General features: G+C 45.6%; 1 protein-coding gene across 1 annotated transcript in view; it reads right to left on the bottom strand.

The window, feature by feature from the left end:
- SPATA33 (spermatogenesis associated 33) overlaps nt 1–6,422 on the bottom strand; it is a 9,844-nt gene that overhangs the window by 2,527 nt on the left and 895 nt on the right. The gene's annotated exons all lie outside the window — the stretch shown is intronic.

Here is a 6,422-nt window from a genome sequence, read left to right as displayed (position 1 = left end):
AAAAAAAAAAAAAAAAAAAAAAAAAAAAACACAATTATACTGGTCCTATTGTTTTGCAGCCTGCTTTGTTCCCCACTTATACCTCATGAACCTGGTTACACGGTGGGATGAATAGTTGGCAATGACAATGATGGCTTTTATCAAGTGTCCATTCTGTGCCAGACATTGTTCTGAGCCCTAGAATAACAGCAGCTTCTCATGTAGGTCCCCTATGACCAATATCTTACAGATGGAGAAACTGAGGGACAGAGAGGATAAGTCTCCTGCCTGAGGCTAGTCGATCTGGGAGTGGCAGAGAGAGATGCTAAGAGCCAGGCCTGGCGTGGAGCTCTCTCGGCCATGCTGCGATGCACAGCCTCATTTGTTTTTACTCAGGACCTGGGCTGGGTACCGAGTATCCCTTCTTTTTATTTTTATTGTTATAAAAGCCAAAAACTGCAATTCATCATATTTTGCATTTATGTTAAATTGGAGAGTTCATTTTTCACATCGCCTATTAAAGCTTTATACAGGTTAAGACTATTTTAAAAGTTATGAATGTTTTTAATTTAAAGATGATAGACGCTGATTTAAAATATGCACATGGCATGATTCCTGTCCTTCCAGACATATGGCTGTGCACCCACAAACACTTTGGAAGGTTACGTTTTCCACCTGACGGTGTGGCTGGGCTTGGCCCAATGTCTGCACACATAGTACAGCCCCTCATTACAGTGGCCTGTGCTCATCTGCCTGGGGGTCCCATCATTTATGTAACCAGCTCCCTTTGATGAACATAATTTATTTCCAATTTATAATCTTTTTCAAAGAGTGCTACAATGAACATTCCTGCATTTATGTATTTACATACTTGTGAGGGTTTATCTATTGGGTCAATTACTAGAAGTAGAACTTTCAAAGTCAGGGGCCGGCCCGTGGCTCACTCGGGAGAGTGCGGTGCTGATAACACCAAGGTCCCGGGTTCGGATCCTATATAGGGATGGCCGGTTAGCTCACCGGGAGAGCGTGGTGCTGACAACACCAAGTCAAGGGTTAAGATCCCCTTACCGGTCATCTTTAAAAAAAAAAGAACTTTCAAAGTCAAAGGATACAACTCATTCAAATTTTGGTGTTGTTTTCTGTAAAGATTATATCTATTTATATTTCCACCAAAAGACTGTTAAGCTGAGAAAGGCATTCCCTATTCCAAACTTACAAAAACATGTACCCATTTTCATTTCATACTTTCATAGTTTTATTTTCTGTGTTAAACTTTTTGATTCATATGGAATTTTTTTTTTTTTAAAGATGACCGGTAAGGGGATCTTAACCCTTGACTTGGTGTTGTCAGCACCACGCTCTCCCAAGTGAGCTAACTGGCCATCCCTATATAGGGATCCGAACCCGTGGCTTTGGTATTATCAGCACTGCACTCTCCTGAGTGAGCTATGGGCCAGCCTGTATATGGAATTTTTTGATTAAGGGCTGAAATAGAAATATTGAGGTTTGTGTTTTCTGAGCTGTCTAGTTGACTGTCCCAGCACCAGTAAGAGCATGTTCCATCTTCTCTCCACCCATTTGACATGGTTCCCTTCCCATAAACCCCCACATAAACTTGAGTCTTCCGGCACCTGCAGTTTCACCCTAGCACACTCACGTCAGAGGACAAGATCCGCCTGTGCCTCTGCTTTTCCAGATGTTTCCTACTTATATTTTTATTCCTCTAGGTAAACTTTTGAATAACTTTGTCATATTCCCAAAAAGACTTGTGGTGTTTTGATTTGGTGTTTGATTGATTTTATGGATTAATTAAGGGAGAATTAACATCTTTACATTATTGAGGCTTTCCAGTCTAAAACAACACTTTTATCTTTTTCAGAGTTTACAATTTCTTCATTTAGAAACATGAGTCTTAGGGTTCTTGATACATATTACCCTGTATTAGCTTTCTATTACTGCATAATAAATTACCACAAATTTATTGGCTTAAGTCAGCACATTTATTTATTCTCTCACAGTCTCCATGGTTCAGGAGTCCAGGCAGACTTTCTGGGTCTCTCCACAGGGACTCGCCAGGCTGGAAGCCAGGTGTTGGCTGGGCTGCCTTCTCATGTGGAGCTGGGTCCTCTTCCAGGCTCATCTAGGTTGTAGGTAGAATCCACTTCTTCGTGGTTCAAGGACTAAAGTCCCCATTTTCTTGCAGGTTCTCTGCAAGGGGTTGCTCGAAGCTCCCAGAGGCTTCTCTGATTAGGTCAGGCCCACCAGGACAGCCTCCACTTTGATTAAGTCAAAGTTGACTGATGAATAACCTAGTCACAGGAGCGGCATTCCATCCTCCTCACAGGTTACATCCACTCTCAAAGGGAGGGGATTATACAGGGTTTTTGACCAGGGGGCAGGGATCTTGGGAGTTGTCTTAGAATTGTGCTATCACATTACCAAACTGATTTCAAGAAAGATTAGTACTTCCACAAACAATGTGCCCCAGCCCGATATGCATTTAGTGTGCTATTTTTGGCCTCTCATAAATGTTGCAAATATCTTTCGAGCTTACCATTTGTTTTATATTTGTTTAGAGGTTTTGGGGAGATGTTTTATAATTTAATGCAGTCAAACCCTTCAATATTTCTCTGTGATGTCTTTGATGTGAGGCTCAGAAAGATGTTTCCTACTGAGAAGTTAGATTAATAATCACTTTTCCCTTTTTCTATTCACTTTCTACTCACTCATCCATCTGGAATTCATCTCAGTAGACAGCAAGAGATTACAACCCAACCCATGTTTTCCCTTGTAAGTGTTAGGCATTTCTTAGCATCATTTGTTAGAGAATCCTTCCTTTCCCCATTTATTTTTGGTGCCGATTTTATCAAACACTAATTATACACAAACATGCTCACACTCTCGTACACAACTAGGGGCTTATTCTTGTCCATATTTTCTGTTTCACTGATCTGCTATTCTCTTACTAGAAGTACATTTTAATTATTATAACTTTTGATACACTTTTAAATTTTTTATTTTTAAATAATTACAAGTTCACAGAAAGTTGCAAAAGTAGTACAGAGAGGTCCCATGTGCCCTTCATCCGATTTGCCCCAGTGGTACATCTTACATAACTACAGCACAATATCAACACCAGGAAACTGACATCGGTACAATGTGTATATATTGATCTATGCCATTTAATCACATGTAATCACCACCACAATCAAGACACAGAACCGTCCGTCTCTACAAGGATCTGCTGCTCTCTTGTGGTTATGCCCGTTCCCTCCCCCATCCCTAACCCCTGGTAACCACTCGTCTGCACTCCACGTCTATAATTTTGTCACTTGGAGAATGTTATATACATGGAATCATACAGCATGTGATCTTTTGAGACTGGCCTTTTTCACTCAGCGTGATATTTTTTGATAGCTAATAGAATAAATTGTCCCTTAAGTTTTCTTTTTCAAAATTTCATTGCAATTAAGCATATTCTACCTTCAAAAAACTCGTTATGAAAGTATTCAAACACCCACGAAAATAGGCAATGAGGACCTACATGCGCCTCATGCAGCTTCAATCAATGTTTTGTCACCTGGTTTTCCCTATCTTTCTTACTTTTTTGAGTATTTTAAAGCAAATTCCAGACATAATTTACCCATAAATATTGTACTATATCTATCTGACAAGGATTTTATTTTGCATAACTACAATAGCATTGCCACAGCTAAGAAAACTAGCACTGATTCTTTATTGTCATCTAACACCTATTTAACTCTCTCAAGAATGGCCTCGCCAGGTGCATACATGGCAGTTGGTTCTTAGGTCTCTCAAGCTTCCTTACCACAATCCCCTCCTTTTTTTTTCATGTCATTTATTTGTTTAAGAAACTGGGTCATTTTTTTGGTAGAATTTCCAACAGTCTGGAATTGGGTGATTGTAGATTTGTGGTGTGTTAATCTCCATAATGTGTTTATGTTTGTGGATTTTGTAATGCAAAACTTTAAGCATATACAGAAAAAGCAAAAATAGTACAATATATCCCGTCACCCCGCTGCCACGATGGTGAACTCATGGAGGAATACCTCCACCCCACCACTCACCCCTTATTCTGGTTTCTACTGCTGCATAACAATTTGCTCCAAACTTTTGCAGCTTAAAACAACTATTTTATTTTCTCATGGCTTTATGGGTCAGGAATTCAGGACAGGTTTGGTTGAACATTTGTCACTTGTGGTACCCCATGCAGTTTCAGCCAGATGTCTGAAGGCTCACGGGGCTCAACATCCTGGATGGTGCACACGCCAGCTGGGGTCGGATGCTGGTGCTATGTGAGGTGGGGAAGGCAAGCTGGGGAGACTCAGGTCAGGGCCTGGGATCATCTCAAGGCTTGTCCACTCACAAATCTGGACACCTGGGCTGACCAGGACAGCTAACTGCAGTGCCTCCATGGGCCTCCCCAGTTCAGAGCTGGGCAACCATCCATGCAGTTTTGAGAATATTCCCATCATCCCAGAAAGTGTTGTTGTGCTCGATTGTGGCCAATCCCCCATTTCCACCCCTGCCCCAGGCAACCACTAATCTGCTCCTCCACAAAAATTTGCCTTTTCTGGACATTTCATATAAAGGGAGTTGTGATATATATGGTCTTTACATCTGGTGTCCTTCAGTAGTGACAGGTCTGGGGTTCCTCCACAGTGTGCATGAGTCAGTAGCTGGTTCCTTCTTACCACTCAGCATGTCCATTGTATGGAGAACGCACAGTCTTCATCTTCTCTCTGTAAACTCCATCCTCACTCTTGCTCTCTGACGTGCTGTGTTCCCTTCACATCTATCCACCCCCTGAAGTGATGGTGTGTGACACACATTGTTGGTGCCTTTCCAAGAGGCACCCCCTGCCCATGCCTCCCCTTGCTGGCAGAGGTCCTGCCCACCCTGTGCTTCATGACCTGCTCCAGCCCTTGGTGAATTTGCAAAGTTGAGCCCATCCTAAAGAGGCTGGGAAGGCAAAGCCTACCTAGGAAAGGTCTCCTTGCTACTATGAAGCGAGGAGAAATGCCCTTGGAACAGGTGCAGTCCTGTCTGCGCGCGATACCTGGAGCCATCCAGCTACCTAGGGATGGTGGAGGAAGACGATTGCGGGTGGCAATGCAGAAACACGCAGAGTCCTCAGGGTCATTGCTATGATGCTCAGCAAACCACCCCTTGCCTCTGACACTTCTAGTGTTAACGCTGTGCTTAGTTGGCTTTTCTGTAACTTTGAGTAAAAGCATCCTGACAGACTGGTAGCATTTCCTAAACCTCCACCATAGGACTCTGGCCCTTCCTGCAGCCTTCCACCCTCAAGTGAGGGGCTCCTAAATTGGAATTTCAAGTCCAAGCTTCTCTCCCAACCCCAATGTCCAACTTTCAAACTGCCTCCTGCTTCTGGCCCTTGGTCCCACAGATGTCTCAGTCTGAACCGGCCATGGCCAGCTCCTCTGCCCTGTCAGGCCAGTGTTGCTCCTGCCGTTCTTTCTTGTCTGACCCACTGACCGTTCGTTCTCACAGTCACTCTCTCCTCGCCCCACACCTCATCACACTGCAGGTTCTGCTGGTTTGACACCCTGGATCCTTCTGGAATTCCCACTGGTTCCCACCGAATCCCAGCAATGAGCCCGTGATAGGCCTCCTCATTCCCCCGCTAGCCTTTATTCTGGAGCCAGAAAGACCTTCCCGAGGCCCAGACCCCATTGCGCCTCCTTGTCTCAAATATTTAACAGTCCCATGGCACAACCCACATGATAAAATGAACGAAAACCTTTGCATTCTGCCTTCTTGCTTTTGTGGCCTCACGTACCCCCACATATCCAAAGGCCTGGCTACACCGGGCTTTAGAAAGTGGACACAGGGCCGGCCCGGTGGCGCACTGCTATAGTGCGCCGCTTGGGAAGCGCGGTGGCGCTCCCGTCGAGGGTTCGGATCCCACATACAGACCGCCGCTCACTGGCTGAGCGAGGGGCGGGAGCGACACCGAGGGTTGCGATCCGTTGCCGGTCACGAAAAAAGACAAAAAGGAAAAAAAAAAAAAAAAAGAAAGTGGACACAACTGCCGGAGCGGCTCGGGTCCTCTGTCCCACCCACTGTCTATTCCCTCGGTGGTCGCCCTCCTCACGGCTGTGCACGCAGAGCGCTCCTGCAGCCCCGCGCCGCCTGCTGCAGCCCAGCCCACCCGGCCATCCGGTCCGTACCGTACGCCGCCGAAGGGATCGCAGCGGTGCCCAAGACGCCGGCCCTCCCGGGCGGGCAGCGTGCCTCGATCTGAGCACCGCCACGGCCCCTCGACCGCGCGTTACACAAGCGCCCGTCGCTCGGGAGCTTCCCCAGCTCTCACCCACCTCGTATTTCTGCCAGAACCCCGGCTGTGCGCCTCCCAGGGCAGGCTCTAGAGCAGCACTTCCGCGGACACAGCGCCTGCT

Source organism: Galeopterus variegatus, unplaced genomic scaffold (genome assembly GCF_000696425.1).
Source record: "Galeopterus variegatus unplaced genomic scaffold, G_variegatus-3.0.2 Scaffold174, whole genome shotgun sequence".
NCBI classification, from domain to species: Eukaryota; Metazoa; Chordata; class Mammalia; order Dermoptera; family Cynocephalidae; genus Galeopterus; species Galeopterus variegatus.
This window is presented reverse-complemented; position numbering and strand designations above follow the sequence as displayed.